Here is a 23,112-nt window from a genome sequence, read left to right on the forward strand (position 1 = left end):
TGGAAATGATCTTTGGAGGTGATCTCTTTCAAATGTCTAATCTTGTAATGGAATCATTGAGGCCCAGTGAGACATTCTGGGTCACACAGTTGTCACAAGATACCTAGACCAGGACCAGATCCAGGGACTTAACACTAATCAAAGCTGGCTCTTTGTCTACCTGTTTAGCCCCATTGCATCAGGCTGGCTCCCTTTGGCTTGGGAATTTTATAGTTTCTAGCTAAATGTTTGTCTTTCTCCACTCTTTTTTTTTTTTTTTTTTTTTTTTTTTTTTTTTTTTTTTTAGGGATTGAACTCAGGTTCCCTTTACCACTGAGCCACATCCTCAGTCCTTTTTTGTATTATTTACAGACAGGGTCTCACTGAGTTGCTTAGTGCCTCATCATTGCTGAGGCTGACTTTGAACTCATGATCCTCTTGCCTCAGCCACTGGGATTATAGGCCTGTGCCCCTGCGCCTGGCTCCCACTATCTTTTATTGGTACTATGAAAAGTTTAGTTTTTTCCCCCTAAAAACATTGTGTTTTCATTGCAGCTCCTGAGATAGTTTTTTCTTCTGGTTACTACATTAGCATTTTTTAAATAAACTATCGGTTCTTATGTTTTAACCAGAATTATGATTCAGAGCTTCCTGTTTCATGTAGAGCTGTTTTGGGTGTCCAGCGTAGGGAGAGAGGAAGGACTAGGAAGTTTCACTATTGGTGGCAACAAATGCCAGATTCTTCTTCTTACTACCTTCATTAACACCCTGGGTATTTATAGACCTGTGGTCAGACCAGAGAAACAGTTGAGGAATTAGTAGTATGAGGTAACTCCTTCAGTAATGTCATGTTGTGATGCCTTTCAGCTCCAAACAATTCTAGCATTAGGTTGCAATTTATTGTATTTGTTTAGGATTTCTCCCTTGACTACTTTCTATGACAACATAGAGAAACAGAAATTACAACACAGAGTATAAAGAAAGAAATCCAGGACTGGGACCATCCGGTAGAAATGAAATGGTTATTACCAGATAATGTGAGATACTCAGGCACTGAATTTCTTTCTTTCTTTTTATTTATTTCTTACATACATGACAATAGTGGAGTGCATTACATTCATAATTATCCACTCACAGCACGATTTTTTGTAACTCTGTATTTAAAGTATGTTCACACCAAATTATGCCATTATACATGAGCTCTCATTTTTTTGCATACAATTCTTAATATACCTTTATACCATCATTTATCATATCTCTATTTGTATATAAGATATGTTGACACCAAAATCACATCTTCATACATGTATTTTGTATAATGATGACCATCACCTTCCACCATCCTTGCTATTCCCCTTCCCCCTCCCTTTCCCTCCTACCCCTATTCCCTATCTAGACGTAATTTTCCTCCCATGCTCTCCCTCCCTACCCCACTTTGAGTCACCCCCCCTTATATCAGAGAAAACATTCGGCATTTGTTTTTTTTTGGGAATTGACTAGCTTCACTTAGCATAATCTTCTCTAATGCCATCCATTTCCCTGCAAATGCCATGATCTGAATTTTTCTTCTTTCTTCTTCTGACCCTCCAAGAAAAACATCCTTAATTACATCATTGACATCTTCTGGCCAAAAATATGTCCAGATGTAGAGATAGCACCTGGCTTTGTCTATGCTAAATATTCTGGTCTTTCCACCACCCTCCCTTTGGTCTGGCTTGACCTATGAGCCACCTGTGACTCAACACTGAAAATTACTTGAAATCGTGCTGTTTCCTACTTAGCTTGAGAATGGTGAGAAGCAGGTGAGCAGGGGACTTCCTGCTGTCCAAATTCCCAACTCTGCCAAGATCTTTTCTTCCCTGGGTTCAGTACTGTGGTAATAAATAATAACAGAGCTTCCTCCTCTTACATGTCTCTGCGTTGAATAATTGTACCACCATGCACTCAAATATCAAAACCCAAATTTTGAGAAGCAGCACGTATTACTTGCTCTTGCCCCACCTGCAGGTTGCCTACCCTGCTCACCTAAATCATTTCAGTAAGAAGTGTTCCTGGCAAATACCTCCCTTCCTTTAGCAAACATAGCCTCCCTCATCCTCTGGTAAAATTTGTCTTTACTTTCTTTGTGTATTTTCCCTGCTCTGTTGTTTAGCCCTCAAGGGTATTGGCTGCATTCATTCAATCTTCTAGTTCTTTCTGCTGTGTGCCAGGGTCTGGATTGGGGCTGGAGATGCTGGGGTCATGATTACTGCCCTCTCAGGCCTTTCAGTCTCCTGAGGAAATGGAGTGCAAACAAATATATAGGTATTTCCATATATTTGTGAGTGTGTGAGTGCAAGGAAAGACGTATGAAAAAATAGATGAGGCATAATTTAGAGGGGTGGGGCAGAGATCTGGGAGGAAATGACAGATTCATCTGAGACCTGAAAGATGTAGTAGGAGTTATCCAGGCAAAGAATTAGGATCCAACGTGAAGTAAATTAAGTGGAAATCCCTGATGTGGAAAAAAAATTGGTGTTTTTTCCTACTGTAGTCTAGGGTTGCTGGTCCATAGTGAATGAGGTATAAAGGTGTATGAGATAAAAGTGAAAGAATGGTCAGGGGGCAGGTCACATAGGCTGTGTAGGACATGTTGCCTAAGTAATCCTGACTGGGTAATGTGAAGCCTTCAAAGATGGGTCTATTGGGTGTGTGACCAGTGAATGATCAGGGAATGTCTCATTCATCTAATATGAAGTACATAGCAGAGAGTGCCCAGCACATGGTATGTGCTCATTTAATTTTTGTTTAATGAGTAATAGCTGTTTGGCTTTTCTATCAGATTTATGATGGAGATTAAATGAAGAAGGTATGCTAAGGTGCTTCACAAAACATAAAATATTGACCAAATGTTATTCTAGATGTGATTCAGAGTCTTGCTGTTTTGCTTACAGAGGTTCACTGCTAGGAACCCCCCCCCCCATTCTCTGTTAAACTAGCAAAATCTCTCAGTAAGATCATCCCATCCATAAATATGCTGATGTACTGAGTTCTTGCAAATTCAAAGTGCGTCTCCATTTGCCAAAACCTTTAACTAATTATGGGTGAGTGGAAACTACCTTATATCACACCATTATGTAGCACTCCTGGTGTTAGAGATAATTATGGGTGATATTGCCAGGGGCAGTATAGTTTTCTCTTCTATGCTGAATTTACTCTTTAAATCTCAATCTAACAAATTTATTATTTAAGAGCTGGATTAATACTGAGGAATAGCACCCTCTGAATTTGCATTTGGATGGGAGCAAGGCTAGTCACAGCAGGGTGTTGTTGCCACCAACTGTGGCACTTGGTTTTCTGATAATCAGTGCTTTGCTATTCTTGTGTTAAATATCTAGTTCTCTATTTGAGCTGCAGGAGCTTCAGACCAGACCATTGACTTAAAAGCCTACCTCTGTGCACTGTTGGTAGTAATATAAATTGGTAGAGTCCATTTGGAAGACAGCTTGGAAGTCCCTATGAAAATGTAAAATGTGAATACCTTTTGATCCAGTGAATCTGTACGAAAAAGGAACTGAACAAATGTCCCTTGTTACAAGAATGTTGGTTACCTTGTTGTTGCCCTTTTTTTTACTATGGGCAATCTTAATGTCCACCATGAGAGATGGATATGTTGATTATGGTGTATACACACTATGGGCTGCTGCTCACCTCAATAAGAAGAGTGAAGTAGATGTAGATACAGTGGCAGGGAATGATGATGAAGATACATTTTTCAGTGGGGAAAAAGGTGCAGAATGATATGTATTATAGGATTCCATTTGTACAGTAGAAAGAAGTGGGGGTTATGTTGGGATAGATAGATAAGAGTTTGAATATATGTTTACTTACATATGCTTAGGAAATTTCTGGAATGAGGCATTAGAGACAGTTCTCTATTACCTTGGACATTAGGGGTAGTAGGTCTAGGGGTTTTTAAATTTTCACTTGACACCTTTTTTATAACTGCTTGACTTTTTACAACAACCTAGGATATCTCTATAAATAATAAAGTTTAAATAAAACTATACCCCACTAGATTTCTTCCTTGCAACTACTAATTTTTTTTTGTAAGAAGTAAAAGGTATACTAATGGTTGAGATGGGAAGTCAAATCCAAAGAACAGTAGGCAGAGTTGGGGGGGGGGTCATAAAACTATGGGCCTCTAAAAGTCACCAGGAATCATCTATGGACATAGGGCTTAGGGGAGATGTTGCTTTGTTAAATCTTAATGCTAAGAAAATAAATAAGATTAAATTATATAAAGATTGTGATTTTATTAGTTTTTTGATGAAACATTATAATTATATCATTAGTTTTAATCTCTTGCGGGTTTAAGTACCTAAACAGTATAGTAATTGTATTACAGACCACAGTTTAAAAATTAAATGTCTCAGTGTCTAGAATAATAGCTGTTGTTCTTGTTCAACTCATTTGAATGTTGTAAGTGAATCTAGCCTACAATTTCTTGAGCCTTTTGCTTAAGGACCTGAAGAGAAATAGAGGTATGTATGAAGTAGAGGAGATATAAGTTTTCTAATATTTACATTATGGAGTTTTGCTTAAATTAAGTATTCAAATCCCTTCAGGCTTATTCACCTCAAAAAGAGGGCTTTGGCCTGTGATACAAGAAGTCAAGGGATATTCATCTGAGTGGCCACTTGATTTGGTATAATGCACAGTTCCTTCACCCAGTTGTGGGTGTTCAGAGACAAGAGTGACTGTCCCATGGTAAGTGACCCTAATTATCTAATATTTGTAATATTAGTCAGGAGATGGACTGTGGAAAAGTTAATAGACCAGTAATCAAGACAAGGACTGGGGCTGTAGCTCAGTGTTAGAGTGCTTGCCTAGCATGTGTGAGACACTGGGTTCGATCCTCAGCACAACAAAAAAATAAATAAAAGGTATTATGTCCATCTACACCTAAAAATATAAAAAAAGGAGCAAGATAAGTTTTATTCTAGGGTATAAATGGAGAAAGCTATATATTTTTGCAGGTGGTAGAAACTGGAGTGATGGGAATAATTGCAAGAAAGGAGTTAAGATTATAATTTCAGGCTACAGGTGGCAACTAAAAGACTGGAATAATAAAGAGTAAAACTTCTCAGAGATTTTTCTGGTTAAAGGAACCAGAGAACATGAGGACCTTGCTGGCGTATGGTTTGGATTGAACTTGAGCCTGGAGGTTATTCATAGTGGACAGGGCAGGAAGAGTCTTACCTTTGCTAATGATCACAGAGGCTGTTAGAAATGGCTCTAGCTTTGACCAAGCATGAAGAAGGGAGGAACTGGGAAGAGAAACTAGACGTCCTAGAAAGTCAGACAGAGAAAATCCTGAGCTATGAGTGATTTGGATGGTGGCCTGAGAACCCATACTTGGCTGCCCTGGGTAAAGGATGTTGCTTAGATTTCTCACTCCATAGTAAAATATTCTGATTTGACTGAAGTTGAGAAAGAGACGAAATAATAAATGTTGTCATATATTTAAGTACTTACCATGTGTGTTTAAAAGTGCTTCACATGAATTATCTCATTTAATTTTTACAATAACTACCCAGGAGGCAGGAACTGAGGTGTAAAGTGCTTGAGTAATATTCTAAGATTGTACCTGGTGGAGCCTGTGTCCAAGGCAGCCTGGCTCTAGAACTTGTGCTTTTAGTTAGTGTGTATTCCTAGGAGAGCAGCTCTCAGAATCCCTCCTCCACTACAACTCCAAGATAATTGGGGTAGTGGTCAGTTGTGAAAGAAAGGAACTTCCTATTAGAGTACCCTTGCTGTGATCCTAATATGCAAGTGAAATGATTTCAAGAGGTGAGAAAGCAGAAGACTTGAATAAGCAGCCTGTGGGTAAGTGGAATAGATTTCTATGGCCAAAATTTCATATTCTTTCCAAATGTAAGTAGGTAATTTTGTGAGTGTTTCTATGTGGAAGACATTATTACTAAGTGTCATGTGTGGGACTAAGAAGATTCAGAAGCAGACACTTTCCTCCAAAAAGCTAGTTTCTGAGTGTTATGGTTTGGATGTGAGGTGTCTACCCCAAAAGCTTATGTGTGAGTCAATGCTAGAAGGTTCAGAGGAGAAATGATTGGGTTGTGAGAGTCTTAACCCAATCAGTGAACTAATCCTCTGATAGGGATTCACTGAGTGGTAACTGAAGTGGTAGGGTGTGGCTGGAGGAGGTGGGGATTGGGGGCGTGGCTTGGGGTATACATTTTGTGTCTGAAGAGTGGAGTCTCTACCTGCTTCCTGATCACCATGTGAGCTGCTTTCCTTTGCCGCCTTCTTCTGCCATGATGTTCTGCTTCACCTTGAGCCCCAAGGAACGGAGCTGGCCTTCTGTGGACTAAGACCTTGGAAACTATGAGCCCTCAAATTTTTCTTCCTCTACAATTGTTCTGGTTGGGTCTTTTAGTCAGACAGCAGCTAAAAAGCTGACTAAAACCTGAGGAAGTTAAAATATGTGCACAAATACATGACCCAAGGTAGTGTTAGAGACATGTTCTAAGACAGATATAGAATACTGCAATAGTTTGGATTTTAAATGTCCCCCAGAGGCCCATGTGTTGAAGTCTTGGTTCCAAGCCTGTGGTGTTATTGGGAGGTGGCGGGATCTTTAGGAGGTGGGGCCTAGTGCAAGGATGATATTGGGAATATGCCCTTGAAGAAGATATTGGGACCCCAGTCCCTCCTCTTCTGCTCTCTTACACTTCTTGGTTGCTATGAAGTAAGCAGCCTCCTTTGCCATGTGCTCCCACCATGATGTACTATCACACTACACACCTTAAACAATGGGGCCAGTTTACCATGTAGCGAAGCCACCAAAAATGCCAATCAAAACAAACCTTTCCTCTTTTTAAGTTGACTTATCTCAAGTATTTGTTACAGTAACAGATGACTAACAAAAATACCACAGGATTCAGACAAAGGTGAGTAGGTAGCATCTGAGTTTGTCTATGTATTATGAGTAGGTTCTTCTATTGTTAGAGTGCTTGTGTATAATTTCAGTCAGCAAAGTACCAGGTACCCTTGAGAAAATAGAAAGTGTCATTCTAGGCCTGTTACATTTATATGTGTTGTCTCATTAAACCTTGGTAACAACCCTTTGTTGATCAAATGATTTTTCAGACCAACACACTTGAGAGTAGAGTGCTAATCAGCTTGAGTAGGCATAAATAGGGACTGACCCAGGGAAACCAGGACCAAGAGGCAGTTTGTATTATTCCCATTCAACACATGAGAAAAATGAGGCCCCTGTCGCATAGCTGGAAAGTGATGGTACTAGAACTTAATGGATCTACAATTAAGAGGTCTGGACTTTATTCTGTATGCAATGAGGTACAATTAAAGGACATGAGCAGAGAATTGCCATGGTCATAATTATGCAGGACAGATGGGAAGGCAAAACTGAAATTGGAGAGATGATTTAAAAGTTTGCTGCAAAGATTAAATAGAAGATTTTATAGGATGTTGACTTTGCAGAATTGAAGGAAGTGCTAAATGAGAGATATCACGAGGGAAGAAATGACTATGTTTGACTGCTTGTCAACTTTGAAGAGAGGGGAATCAAAGATGACGTGAGATTTCAAAATCTTAGTGAAGACATTGTGTTTACTTAGTACATTAGAAGCCATTGTAACTTAGAAAGGCAGGGTGAGTTTTCATGAGCATACTAGATTAAGAGAAAATCTGCTTCCCATTTAAAATGACCTACTGTACTGTAATCAGGAGCAAATTATTTAATACCTCTTTGTCTAAAGTTACTCTTCTGTAAAGTATAATGCTATTTGGTACTACAGAGACTCCTGAACTAGCACACAGTGTCTTTTACCTCCTCATTTTTGAAATTTGAGAACCCATGCTCAGTAATGTGAATTCCAGTATTGAATGTAATTTTTACATCTTATTCCTAAACAATAATTGTAATATTAATAATGATGAGTTATCTTCCTCTGCTGAATTCCTGCTTCTGTTATGCCTCTAACTGATAATTACCAGGTGAATTGTAATATCAGCTTTATAAAACTTTTCTATCATTATCTTAAACCATAATTTAAATTCTTTATCATGGTATAACTTTTTGTATGTTTATTTTAGCACCTCAAATAGAGTAGAAGACACTTGAGGTACAGGAACATAGTTTATGGTCACTCTGTTCCTTCTAATGCCTTAAATAGAGGCACCCAGGAGATATTTATTGATTTGATTCAACCAGTTCATATGGCACAATAGTTCTCTTGCGTGTTATGCTCTGTTATTATGGTCTCATGTTACTGGGTTTTGGTAACTACGCCTGTGAGTTCATCATGAGTCCATGGCCCACTTTTCCCTCCAATTGTCTGTCTGTCCCTCCCTTTACATAAAAAAAAAAGTTTCACAAATTTGCATGTTATCCTTTGTGCAGGGTCCATGCTAATCTTTTTTCTGTGATTCCAGTTTTAGTGTATGTGCTGCTGAAGTGAGTACTCTTGATTTTTTTAAAACAAGAACTTTTCTCTCTATGCCTTTACTTAAACATTAATATAGGTAAATTTATATTCCTTATTCATATTGTTAGTTTTAGCTTTATTATTATACATATTTTATAAATGTTTTTACCCGAGTAATTAGTAAAATATTGCTTCATATATTTGTTTTTTTGTTGCTGTATAATAAATTACAACTAACTTCGTTGCTCAAAACAGCACACATTAATTATCTCCGTTTCCGTACATCAGGAGTGTGTTATGGTTCAGCTGGTCCTCGGCTCAGGGTCTCACATGCTGCACTCAAGGTGCTGCCGAGGCCTGTGGTCTCATCTCAGGCTTAGGGCCCCCTTCCAAGCTCATGTTGTTGTTGGCAGAGTTTAGTTCTTTGTGGCTGTAGGACTGAGGCCCTAAGATCTTGGGAGCTGCCTGCAGTTGCTTGCTATGAGGCCCTCTCCATAGGCAGTTCACATTATAGCAGCTTGCTATAATGTACAGGCAATTGCTATAATGTAAAGGATTGTATAATCTTACAAAATATACAGTCTATCTGTCTTTCTTTCTCTTTCTCTCTCTCACACGCAAAGGGAATGAAATCACATCACCCTTGTTGTATTCTGCTTGTCAGAACCTAATCACAGGTCCCACTAATGCTCAGGGCAAGAGCATTGTTTAAGGAAACGAACACCAGGAGATTCATATTGTTCGGAGTCACCTTATGATCTATCTGCTACACTTGGCATAGATCTGTATCGGGCTAATTTAAAACTTTTCAATTTACTATCAATCCATCATTGAATGCTCAGTGGGTAAGACTGCTCTAAGACAGATGTGAGTCTAATGAAAAATGATGTTCAGTACTTTGCCTAAAATAGTTCATCGCGTGGGACCTTTTGCTGAGATTGAGTGCTGGAGGGAGAATACTGTGGTAGGTATGGTGATTTCAATTTGGGAGCCCATTAGATATCTAGGTAGAGATGTTCATCTCTGCTTTTCCTGGAGTTTAGGAGATGGTCTGGGCTGAACTAGAAATATGGGAATCCCTCAATAATAGGGAGTTAGTGGAGCCTAGGATATGGGGATATTTTTGAGAGAGGAAAGCTGCCAAAGCTAGAATTCTGGGGGAAATCCAGTTTCTCTCTCTGAGGGATTCCCCTGACCTCTGGGAAATGAAGAAGGAAACAAATGAGTTATGTAGCCTCAGAGGAAAAGTTGTATTATTTTTCTGCCTACAGTCCCATCTCTTCCTTTTTAAAAATGTATTTATTTATTTTTTTTAGTTCTAGGTGGACACAACACCTTTATTTTGTTTATTTATTTTTGTGTGGTGCTGAGGATAGAAACACCAGTGCCTCATACATGCAAGGCAAGCGCTGTACCACTGAGCCACAACCCAAGCCCTCTTCCTGTCTTTTATTAGGTACTACTTATCCAATTATTCCCTTTTTCTTTTCACTGCACCCTTTGCTATATTATCCATAAACATGTTCTGGTTTTCCTTTGCTGTGCCACCTAGCTACCATTACCTATTGAGCCAACCACTTACCCTTTCTGGGCCTCAGTTTTCTCAAAGATTGAAGTGTGTGATGTAGGGAGAAGAGTATGATTTTTTTTGGTAGTGGGGATTGAACCCAGGGGTACTCAACCACTAAGCCACATCCCCAGTCCTATTTTGTATTTTATTTAGATACAAGGTCTCGCTAAGTTGCTTAGTGCCTCACTAAATTGCTGAGGCTGCCTTTGAACTCAGGATCCTCCCACCTCATCCTCCTGAGCCACTGGGATTACAGGTTTGTGCCACAGAGCCTGACGAGGATACGATTTTTTTTTAAATATCTTTATCTATCTATCTATCTATCTATCTATTTATTTTTATGTGGTGCTGAGGATCGAACCCAGGGCCTTGCACATGCTAGTCAAGCACTCTATTGCTGAGCCACAATCCCAGCCCTGAGGATATGATTTTTTAAGAAACCTCTTTTAGATCTAATTTCTGTTCTGCCATCTTGTTTCTCTCCCCTTTTCCCTTTTTGATTCTGTTTATTAAGTTCCCTATTGAAACTTCTTTCCCTTGGCCACAACATTGTTGCACTCCCATAGTTCTCTTTCTGTCTGCTTCTCCCACTGTTTCTCCATTGCTTTTATTTCCTCTTGCCCCTTAATGATGTCCATACTTAGGGGTGTCTAGTTCTTGGGCTTTTTTCTCATTATTCCCTATGCCTCTGAGATCCCATCTACTCTCTTAAAAATAATACAGAAGCATCTAGAGTGAAAAGCAAAAATGGCCTTTCAGCCTCCTCCTCTAAGGTAACCACCATTATCATGTTGGTGTCCTTTCTTCCAGGTGTTGAATCCCATGCCCATAAACAGGGTAAACTCTAGTGTTCAGCAGGATCTGCGGGCAGAATACCCTTACTTTGAATGCTCCACTGACAGTATATCAGCTCTGCTAGCTTAATGACTCTGGACTTGTGGTTTGTTCTTTCTCATCTGTGGTTCTTCTATGTATTATGTTTGTTTCTTTTTGTGTCCCATAGTATTGAAGAGTAGGTATTCCTTACATGTTTGGTTGATCCTATGATCTTATGACTGATAATCTGTCATTAGTACTTCTTCCTAATTTGTTTATGTGCATAGACCCAAGGAAAGAGAATAAGTTTCTGTCAGAACTTCAGATAAAAAGGTGGTGATAGAGCCTAGTCACTGGGAACCAGAACTTGTACTTGTGCACTTTGGTGGGTAACAGGAAGTATGGGGGCATGGTGGAGGAGAATGGGATGGTGGATGGGTAGTATTGAAATTTTTGGTCAGATGTCTAAAAAAAAAGGCTAGGGACATAGATCAGTAGTAGAGCATCCAAATTCAGTCCCCAGTAGCACAAAAAAAGGGCTTGGGATGTGGCTTAGTTGTAGAGTATCTCTGGGTTCAATCTTAGCATGTACAATGCCATGGGTTCCATCCTTAGCACCAGAAAAAAAAGTTGAGTAAAAATGATTCAATCTCAAAAGGTTACATGCTATGTGATTCCATTTGTGTAACATTCACCAAATGACAAAATCATAGAGATGGGGGGCGGGGGAGAGAAGATGAGTAAAGAGGGAATCAGGATGAGATTTCTTTTTTTAAAAAAATCTTTATTTTATAAATTTATTTATTTATGTGGTGCTGAGGATTGATCCCAGTGCTTCACACATATTATGAAAGTGCTCTACCACTGAGCCACAACCCCAGCCCCCAGGAGGGGATTTCTGTGGTGATGGAACAGTCCTGTGTCCTGATCAAGGTGGGGCCACATGACTACATGGCATACATCTGAACACCTTGGGTCAATGCCAGTTTCCTGGTGTTGCCATTAACTCAGTTATAGAAGATGTTATCATTGCAGAAAACTGGGTGAAGGGTATTTAGGAACTTTCTGAATTACTTATACAACTTTCTGTGAATTCAAACATATTAAAAAAAAAAACCTTTAAAACTGGGGAAAAAAAAAAAAAACTTTAGCCAGTAAATTAAAGCCAGAGTGTTCACATTAAAGAAGTACATCATGGGCTCTAAAACTTAAATATCTTAATCCCAAATATTAACTACCAAAATCGCAATTTATTTAGAAACATGTTTTAGACCTGAAAAAGATAGATGGATAAACTTCACAGTGTAATAGGTCCATAGAGTAATTGCATGAGTCTATTCCACTATACATGTATTAAATGGAAAAGTACCATTTGAGAATCCAGATTGCCAATAGGTATCGATCATTGCATGTTGTATTGATTAGGTGGTCATAAGCCGTGATAATTTTCAGTGACACTGAAAATTGAAGGTCTCTGTATAAGTTTAATTCCAAAGGAATTTAGAGTAGCCATAGTAAAGGTTTTCAACCAAGGGCAGTTTTGCCTCTGGGGATATTCAGTAGTGCTACAAGCATTTTTGGCTCTCACAACTGTGGGCAGGGAAGAGCCCATGGAGGCTGCTAAATATTCTACAATGTACAGACCAGCCCCCTGCAACAGAGAACTTTGTAACTCAAAATATCAATAGTACTGAAATTGAGAAAACAGTTCTAGGAACTTGGAGTAGGATGAGAGATCTGTGAATATAATCATTTGATGCCCCTTTGTGTTTATGCTGATATCCTATAATTCTTTTGTAAAATTTTTTATTTGTTCTTTTTAGTTATGCATGACAATAGAATGCATTTTGATATATTATGCATACATGAATTATAACTTCCCATTCTTGTGGTTGTACATGATGTGGAGTTACACTGGTCATGTATTCATATATGAACACAGGGAAATTATGTCTGATTCATTCTACTGTTTTTCCTATTCCCATCCCCCTCCCTTACCTTCTTTCCACTTTGTCTAATCAAATGAACTTCTATTATTCCCTGCCCCACCATTAGAAGCCACATATCAGAGAGAAATGATGTCGTGTAATTCTTAACCTTGCTACTTATTTGAAAGCTGGGGGATATGATGATTTCTTGGATTTCAGTGATAGCAGCATAAATATTAGATAGATTTATTCTTTATTTATTTTGCTAAATATTCTAGTTGTTTGAATATTGAAGTAAATTTTCCCAGAACTGTAGATGCTTATTTTTTAAGGAAAAACAATTGTGAAACACTTAAAGAGAGATAAATAAGAATCCTAAGGCTTGATGCAGCTTCATCATGAGTGATTTTGTATTTTAATACTTAGTATTACTTTATCCCAAACTGAGATAGATTTTGAGTGGATTGCCCAAAGTCACACTTATTCACAAACCCAAGGCCAGAAATAATGTTCCTTGTTCCTTCAATTTGGCTATGTCTTATGTATCTCATCTGTACTTTGAGTGTCGTGAGCAGCACAATTAATATTTGACAAAATATCAGATGGTCTTAGATGCTGGGAATTTTATATATTTATACAAGAATATTCAATCTTCCCATTTAAAAAGAAACACCAAAATAACTCAATATAATGCAGAGTAAAATGTAAGTTGGATTTTTTGCACATATTGACATGGATGAAATATTACAGCAAATGGGGCCAGAGCTTAAAGGAAGTGGTAGGTGGAAAGAAAAACATTAGTATAACACAGCTGGATGGCATTTCTCTAAGCTACCATTTTGAAGAATGTTGCCTTTTGGACTGACTCCCAAACTCCATTTGGCTAACAGTTTGGAATTTTAAATGGGTAAAAATATGATTTTCCATTGCTCCCAGCTGCTCTGCCTGATTTAATAGACAACTATTTACAAGACAGAGAGTAGTACCAGCATCGATTTGCTTTATGAACTTGGGAAATACACTTTTTTTTAAAGCTCAGTCTTTTCATAAATGAATGAAAATCATGGTAGTTAGTATTTACTTAGCCCTTACAGTTTTCCAAGTACTCCTATAAGCCCTTTATGCATATTTCATTATTAAAGTTCAGTCCAGCTCTGTAAGGTATCTATTATCTCTTTTCTAAAATTGAGGAAACCAAGGCAAAGAGAAATGAAATAATTAGCTTTTGCAACTAACAAGGAATGCCTGGTATGAATTGAGATATGCTACAAGTATAAAATGCAACTGAAATTCAAAGAATAAAGCATGTACAATCATTTTTACCTTGATTACATGCTTAAATAACATTTCAGATATATTAGGTTGGATAAAATTTAATATTAAAATCAACTGCAACTGTTTCTTTTTGCTTTTCTTAGTGTGGCTTCCAGAAAATTTAAAATTACATATGTGACTTGGAATTTCATATTTCTGTTAGTATTCCTGTAGAGAGTTTTATCAAGCTAGCTCCTGCAAGTGGGAAGTATCTCACCCTCTTATCACATACATGAGACTAAAAGCTGAGGAAACCAAAAAAATTAAATGCATGGGGCTAAAGTATGCTCTGGTAGCCATTAAATCTCTAAGGTGAACATTAAGCCTATTCTCTATTCTGTATTATTAAAGAGTGAGGGGCAAGGAAAATTTTAAATTTAGGAGCATTCTAGTGTTTTAGTCCTATATATATATCTTTTGAGTAACTGTGTCAGACATTGTGTTGATACTATCTCTCCTATAAAATTGTTGACTTGGATCTTTCCAACAAGAAACTTGAACCTAGCAAAAGAATGTGTACACACATGACTATATAAATTCATATAAAATGAGTGGTAGAACCAGAGGGCTTAGAATCCTGAAAGAATAAGAGATAATATGTAGATAATGTGAAGAGGGAAGCTGAAGGAAGGAAGTGACATTTGAACTGGTTGGAGAAAAATGAATGGAATTTTAATAGAGGTATCCTCTATACTTGAAGGGACACCCAGACCTAGACAGGTCAATGAGCTGTCATGGTTTTTTGCTCACCAAACAGGAGCTCTGTGTGACACAAAATGGAGAGAGGTCAGATACCTTAAAATGTGGATTTTTCAGGACCCATTTGTGTTCCTATGCCTTCCTTGTCAGACCCCTTTCTTGCTTATACACGAAAACTTTCTATCATAGAACAGACTACTTATCTTAAATCTTTTGATTTCTGATCTCCTGGATTGGTCAGGCAAAAAGCAATGATTAAACACACAAGTTGCACATGCACATGTTTTTAGGCATGTGGGGATGGATGGACAGACAATTACATTGTTTTAAAACTGGTTAAAATGGCCCTGCTTTGGAATTTAGATTTACTATGCATTTCTTCTTTTCTAATCACTCAGACAAATAATTGTAACTCCCTCTATGGGAAGGAGTAAGTAAGAGGGTAAGAGGAGGCCAGGAATGTCACTCTAACAGAAACTTTTCTACCTTGAAAAGAGAAGAGTGGAAAAAGTATTCCCCTCACCCTCCCGATACTACTGTGTTCAATTGTGGACTTTCCTTTCAGCTGCCTAATGTACATTAAATATATAGGTTTTGTTTTGTTTGAAAATCATTTGTCATTATAACAAAAAAATCTTTCAAACAAAAAATAATCGTTTTCAAGATAAAATCTGGAAAGATTTTATCTTTGGTGTTAAGTGGTGGGGACTCTCCAGTGTGTATTTACAGGCAGGCTGCCTTTGTCTTCTAGGTGGGTTTTTATTATTTTTGGCTTGTTTGTTTTATGCTAATAGAGTTTTGCCCCATTAATGTAGAATATGCTACAGTGACTCCTTCCTGCTCTCCAGAGGATACCATCCAGTTAATTAGTTTTTCCTTTTATAGAATCCTAAAATGTTAAAGCTACAAAGAGGTGCTCTTGTGGAATATTAGAGTAGCTAAGTCTTAGTTAGAAATGATTTTTCTTTAAAAAAAATCCTAGAAATAAGTACAACATATTTTCTGTGACCAGATTTTTAAATTAGAAGATATAAATAAGAAACAAAGAAAAATTTAACATCCTAAGTTTAAAAAGACAGATGACCATGGTTAATACCAGGCATATAACCTTCTAGAAGTTGCATGTGTGTTTGTGTGTAACTTGAACACTAAATGGATTACACCATTTTTATAAACTACCATTTTTCATCTTGTGGGTATAATTTTATATTGTCTGCTCTTCATCTGCAGTATCCCTTTTGACTACTCCATTTTAATGATGAAAGTTGTTTAAACAGTTACCTGATGTTGGACATTTGCATTGATTCCTATCATTATCAATGCAGCAGTGAACATCTTCAGGGTTAAATCTTTGTGCATATTCTTAAGTGTTTATTTTGAATAATTGTAAAAATTGGATAGGTAGAAGAGTAAAGATTGATCACTTTAAACTTTCATCAATGATGATAAACTTTCATCAAGTTGTAAATTTGCACTGAATTCTTGCCAATCCTGTGTAATATTATCACTTGGAAAATATTTGCCAGTTTGATGAATCAAAAAGTTTTTAGTTTGTAAACCAGGGATTGAACCCATGGGTGCTTTTTAAACATTAAGCCACATCCCCAACACTCTTTTATATTTTATTTAGAGACAGGGTGTTGCTAAGTTGCCTAGGGCCTTGCTAAATTGGTGAGCTTGCAATCCTCCTGCCTCAGCCTCCCAAGCCACTGGGATTACAAGCATGTGCCACCATGCCCAGCTCCAAAAGGTTTTTTTGTTGTATATATTCCTTTAAATATTAACAAAGTTGAACTTTCTTTATATGCTTATATTATTGATAGTTTCTTATTGGGTAGTCACTTTTTTAATTGTTTTATAAGTTATTTAATTACTAAAGGTAGTTTTTGTTATAATGTTAACATCTCTTTTTTCTCATTTTTGATATTTACTTTGTAATTGATCTGTATGTATACATGTATGTATACATGGTTTCTATTTTTATATAGTCAAATGCATCAAACTTTTCCTTTATGGTTTATAATTTATATGTATCTTACCACAGGGCAAGGAATTAATTACAAAGGCCCAGGAGATGTGCCCACCCAGATCTCCTGCCTATTCCTTCTAGACCCTACTCCAGGTAATTTGAGGCTGAGAATGCCCTGTTCAGTCTGCTTCCAGGGCTTGTAAGGGCCTCTTTTCTGGGTCCCTTTTGCCAAGGGATGGCTGTACTATAGGTGAGAGCTCTCCTAGGTCTCACTAGTTTAATGAGAGAAATGTGTGGGTGGAGCTCAAACATCAGGACTGGGTTATCCACATATGGATGCCCAAGGCCTCTAGCAGCATAGGAAGCAGGGGTGTAGAGAAGAGGAAGGACAAGATTGTGACCCATCTAGATCCTGGCCTTACAAGTATTAGGGGGAACCTGTTTCTCATAATAATAGTTAAGATTTTAATTACATTTATATCTCAAATCCATCTGGCATTTCCTTTGGGATATGATCTAAAGGAACCTTTTCCTGCCAAAAGCCAACCCTCTTATTTTATAGACAGGGAAACTGAGCTTTAGGTTGTAATTTATCCGGAGTCAATGGCCTCGCTAATGGCAAGGCTGTTACTCCTGACAGACGAACTAGTGTTCATGCCTTTGAGGCAAATACACCTTGGTTTAATTCTGTAGTGTGTTACTAACTTGCCTTTCATGAGTTCCCTAGGACGGGCCACTTTGACCTCTCAGAGTCTCTAATTAAGTAAGAGAATACCACCTACTACCCTTGCCTGCCCTGCTACCATTCTGCCCAGCTACCACCTTTTCCAGGTTATGCCATTTTTGGTATGCCAACCTCAGCATCATGCCATGGGATGGCTGTTGCCTCTATTTTGAAAGCAGTCAAAACTACACTCCTTAGTTGCAATTTCTGCTTCTTAAGCTCCTGCTAGAACCCTGATTATGGGAATGTAGATAACTGTAGACACCCAACAAAACACATTTTATAGAGTTGGCATGTTCCTTTTATGTCTTCTGATTAGCCATTTCAACAGTCACCCCCACCCCCACCCCCAATGAGGTGCCGTAAGCTCAGCTGTTGGTAAGTCTGGGATAATTTGAGTGCTTCTGTATATAGGTTGTTTATTTTTATGACCTTAGTGCATTTTCCATTGTCCAATTTATTTTTCAGAAATTCATCTAGATTTGAGTCACTAGTTTATATTCTACCTTGACTTTTAATGATGTACTGTGTACTCCAAAGACAGTTCAGTGTAGCAACTATCACATTGGCTTTCAACATGGCAGGTTTCTTTCTTTCTTTTTTTTTTTTTTTAATCTTTAATGAAGGAAAACCCTACCGCTCTATTTCCCCAGAGGTAGAAATTGCAATTTATATAGTTTTAGCTAAGGGAACTTGTTAATTAAAACTGTCAAGCTGTAGTGAACTGTGCAATTTTAATACATGTTACATCAGTTGATGGGAGCAGGGATTGGAATAGGAAATAGAACAGAGATATTCCCACAATTCAATTACAGTGATGCCAATCTTCTAATGGAGTTTCAAATTGCAAATTTTGGTGAAGCCAAAAACCAGTCTCCATATGTATTGAGTTATACCACTGTTCCACCAAGATGTCTTAACTCATCAGGCCTGACACTGTTGCCTTCACTCTCAAACTGCATGCTTTGGGCCCTTAGAGCTAATATTAGTCCTACACTGGAGCTATGCCACTTCCAGAGGAGTTCCATGCTGGGTTTCAAATCCAAACTGGCCTATCATCCAAGATTCCTAGAGTCATGTTATCTAGGAATATATTTATCTAGTGCAACCTCTAACTGACTCTGCCACAGCCTTAGCAGGTGATTGTTCCAGTTACCCACAAACAGTGGCTCTGGTGTGGGGCTGCCTGAATTCTAATTCTAGTTCCAATACTTTATTAGCTGTGGTTACAGCCTTAGGTAGATTAGTTCACTCTCTGCTTTAGTTCTTTTATTTATAAAAGGGGGATAGTAATACCCATCTCATGGGACTTTTGTGATATTAAATCAGATAATAAAATATACAGTACTTACAACATCTTCTAGCACATCCTTGTTGCTTTTATCATTGTCCTTCCATTGTCACGCAGATTGAAATGTGTGAAAACCCTTCCTTATACTGAGCTGAAATCTGTCTCTAACTCTAACCACTTTAGCTGTGCAGAAGAAAATCTAACGCTTTCCCTACCTGCCAGCCTTTCATACATTGGACAGAGAAAAATACAAATATGAAAGCCATTGTAAATTGTGAAGCATCATGTTACCTACATTGAGGTATGTAATATTATAATTATATTATGGCCTAATTATAATTATAATTATTATCTAACTTGTCCCTTCTACCTGCCACATTTTATCTTTTCCAGGATAAATATCTTGCATTCCTTCTGGTGTTATTCATATAACAAGATTTTTAGACAGTTAATCATTATAGTTGCCTTAGTTGGATACACTCTAGTTTATTCATATGCCTAGTTTATTCATGGCTCACCAGACTTGACTCGTCCTGTAAATGCAGAACAAGGAGGAGAGGTCTGGCCAGTACAAAGCACAGTAATAGTGCAATATCTGCTACATCCATCCTCCCTCAGAAAAATGAATACTTTTAAATAAATATTTTAGTTGTGAATGTACACAGTAACTATATATCTATTTATTTGTTTATTTTTGTGGTGCTGGGGATTGAAACCAGGGCCTTGTGCAAACAAGGCAAGTACTCTACCCAACTGAGCTCTATCCCAGCCCTTATTTATTTATTTTGTTATGTGGTGCTGAGGATCGAACCCAGTGCCTCAACATATTAGGTGAATGTTCCACCAGTGAGCAACAACGCCAGCCCAGCCGAAATACATACTTTTTAACGAAGTAGAATATTCTGCCAGAATATTATCTTTCTGTTGACTAAAGAACCTTTTAAGAAAAATTTCCAATAAACCTACTGAATATTTTCAATTTGCATTCATTTATTTCTTCAGCAGATGTGTTTGGAGCCCTCCTCTTCTTCTTTCTTCATTTTATGTTTTTATTTTTTATTCTTTTTATATATACATGACAGTAGAGTATATTTTGACATATTATACACACATGTATCTTATTCTAATTAGGACCCCCATCTTGTGGATGTACATGATGTGGAGATTCACTGTGGTATATTCATATATGTACATAGGAAAGTTAAGTCTGATTCATTCCATTGTCTTTACTATTCCCATCCCTCTTCCTTCCCTTTATTCCCCTTTGTCTAATCCACTGAACTTCAATTCCCTCTCCCCCTTGTTCTGCATTAGTATCCACTTATCAGAGAGAATATTTGCCCTTTGTTTTTTGGGCAGTGGCTTATTTCACTTAGCATGACAGTTCTCCAGGTCCATCCATTTACAGGCAAAAGTCATAAAGTAATTCTTTTTATGGCTGAATAATATGCCAGTGTGTGTGTGTGTGTGTGTGTGTGTGTGTGTATAAATATATATCGTATTTTCTTTGTCTGTTCATCTGTTGAAGTGCACCTGGGTTGATTGCATAGTTTAGGTATTGTGAGTTGAGCTGCTGTAAACACTGATGTGGCTATGTCACTGTAGTGTGCTGATTTTAACTTCTTTGGGTATCTACTGAGGAGTGGTATAATTGGGTCAAATGGTGTTTCCATTCGTAGTGTTTTGAAGAATCTCCATACTGCTTTCCAGAGTATTTTGGTGCCCTCTTCTTTGTGTCAGGAACTATGCCACATGCTAGGAATGTAATGTGGGCTCTTATCTTTATCTCTTTTACTTTCCAATGAGTATCAATATTTTTGGATTCTAGTCCTATTTGAAAAGAGATAAGCTGTGTCTCCATATTTAATATCATTTATAAATTTTATGAACTTACTTTCACTGTCTTTCCCAACTTGGGTAGTGCTAAGTACACACCCCTGCAGCATGTAATCAGATCATCTTCTGCATGGCAAACATTGATATAATGGCATTCTTTTAAAAGACCACTTTAAAATAATTATAGTTTCAGATAATTATGGATACTGCAAAGAAACATACAGGGAAGTCCCATACCACTTCTTCCTGTAGCTTCCTCCAGTGATAACATCTTACCAAGAAATTGATATTTGTACAATCCATAGAGGTTATATTGAGAGAAACAACATAAATGTGAGCATACTTGCATATGTGTAGCTCTATGCAGTTTTATCATGTGTAGTTTGTGTGATCATCACCATAATCAAGACACTGAACAATGCTATCACCCTTAGACTCCCTTGCACTGACCTTTTATAGCTACATCCCTTCTTCCTACTCACTCCTAACCCCTGGCAAACACTAATGTGTCCCTATAATTATATTATTTCATGAATGTCACATAAATGGAATCATGTAGTATGTATCCTTTTGAGATGGTTTTCTGTTTTTCTCAGCATAATATCCTTGAAGTTCATCCAATAGTTGCATTTAGCAATAGGTTGTTCCATTAACATTCTTTTTAAAAAAATTTTCTTAGTTACACATGGACACAGTATCTTTGTTTATTTATTTTTATGTGGTCCTGAGGATCAAACCCAGTGCCTCACGTGTGCAAAGCAAGTGCTCTGCCACTGAGCCACAACCTCAGTCCCCATTAGCATTCTTTTTGAGCCTTCTCTTCTCTTCTCTCTCATACCAGGGATTGAATTCTGGGGCACTGAGCCACATCCCCAGTCCATTTTTAATTTTTTTTTTTATTTAGAAACAAGGTCTTGCTCAGTTGCTGAGGCTGGCTTTGAACTTGAAATCCTCCTGCCTCAGCCTCCTGAGCTGCTGAGATTACAGGTGTATGTGCCACTGTGCCTGGCATAACCATCTCTTTTATACTTCGTTGTAAGACTATTTTTTTTTTTTACATCATGATCAGCAGTTTTTGTATCCTGAATTATTCCAGATACGTCCTGACTTTTGAAAGTTATGCTTTTAATTGTCACACTAATTTTCCTTCATCTTTCTAGTTGGCCATGATTTTTTCAGAGATCACAGCAGAGGCTTTGCAATCAGGAATATAGGTTACCTCAATACCATAGGCTAGGGCTGGGGTTGTGGCTCAGTGGCAAAGTGCTTGCCACGCATGCATGAGGCACTGGGTTCGATCCTGGCATCACATAAAAATAAACAAAAATAAAGGTATTGGGTCCATCTACAACTAAAAAGTATTTTTTAAAAAATATCATAGGCTATATTTTATCTGGGCCCACAGGTCCAAATTCATTTAAAACCTCTCTACTATTTTCCACATCTCAGCATCTGTTGTGTTCTCATTAACTCTCCTCATGTTTGCGTTACCATTCCCAGAGTGGAAAATTATCCTTTTAAGATGGGATACAAATAGGAACTGAGTCATTCCACTTGTGTTCTTGCTTGCGCACTTGTGCACACACATTCTCACTGACTCTCTTTTTTCTGCCACCTGTTCACATATATCTTCTACTTAGAGTAGATGATCTTACCTTGAAAAATCTGCACCTGCTACAGCTACATTTAGTTCCTGTAGCCTACCAGCTGTTTTCTGTATAGCTGCATTGTGCTCTTTAGTTATTTCTTCTTTTTTTTTCTTTAAGATCATAGCACATAAGAGTCAATGTGATCTCTTATAGAAATGCTCATTCCTGATATCTGGGGAATATCTTTGTACCTATCATTTAGTTTGTTCATGGTCTTTACGGAGCAGTACTTAAGAAGGCATGGCCATATTTCCTAAAGTTGCTTTCATTTCTGCATTTATCAATCACTTCTTATTTTTTGGTGAAACTTAGAGAGTTTGTGGTTCCTCTCACTGCTTCCTTAGCATCCTGTAGGATGAAATTCCCCTTTTATAAATTCAGCACAGCCCTTCTCCTTTTATAAGCATATTGTTTTCTGGTGGACTCTCCCTTCTCAGATCATCTGTGCCTTTCAGAACTCTTGTTTGTTGGTCCAGAAATGTCCATGTATCTGCAACCATTTTTTTTCTGTAACTCTTTCCCTTGATGACACTGTTTTCCACAACTCTCTTAAATGGAAGCTGCTTGTTCTCTGATAATTCCTTGATCTCAAGCAAGCTTCTGGTGACATAATGATGTTCAACAACTTTTCTAACTTTTCTTTCCATATATATATATTTATTCCTTGGGATTGAACCCAGGGGTGCTTAACCACTGAGCCACATCCCTAGCCCTTTTTAGTTTTTATTTTGTGACAGGGTCCCTCTAAGTTGCTTAGGACCTCACTAAGTTGCTGAGACTGGTCTCAAACTTGTGATCCTCTTGCCTCAGCCTCCCAAGCCAGTGGGATTACAGGTGTGTACCACTGCACCCAGTCCCCTTTTTCTTTGACAGGAATGCTATCAGGT

The 23,112-nt window shown here is 37.8% G+C and overlaps 1 protein-coding gene and 1 non-coding gene across 4 annotated transcripts in view; one reads left to right on the top strand and one right to left on the bottom strand.

Annotated features, from left to right (window-relative positions):
• The window catches only part of Clcn5 (chloride voltage-gated channel 5), a 160,887-nt gene that overhangs the window by 10,456 nt on the left and 127,319 nt on the right, over positions 1–23,112 (top strand). The window contains exon 4 of one of the 3 annotated variants that reach the window (XM_058578705.1): positions 4,587–4,728. The exons of the other annotated variants lie outside the window; for them this stretch is intronic. The gene's annotated coding sequence lies outside the window, so the exon portion shown is untranslated. The remainder of the gene's footprint in view (positions 1–4,586; positions 4,729–23,112) is intronic. 3 annotated transcript variants of the gene reach the window in all.
• LOC124091524 (U6 spliceosomal RNA) lies at positions 8,359–8,466 on the bottom strand. Its single transcript, XR_006851368.1, has one exon. It is a non-coding gene; the product is annotated as a U6 spliceosomal RNA (small nuclear RNA).

This window comes from Marmota monax, unplaced genomic scaffold, assembly GCF_021218885.2.
Source record: "Marmota monax isolate L192 unplaced genomic scaffold, Marmota_monax_Labrador192_F-V1.1 WCK01_AAM20220418_F8-fsc00170, whole genome shotgun sequence".
NCBI lineage: Eukaryota > Metazoa > Chordata > Mammalia > Rodentia > Sciuridae > Marmota > Marmota monax.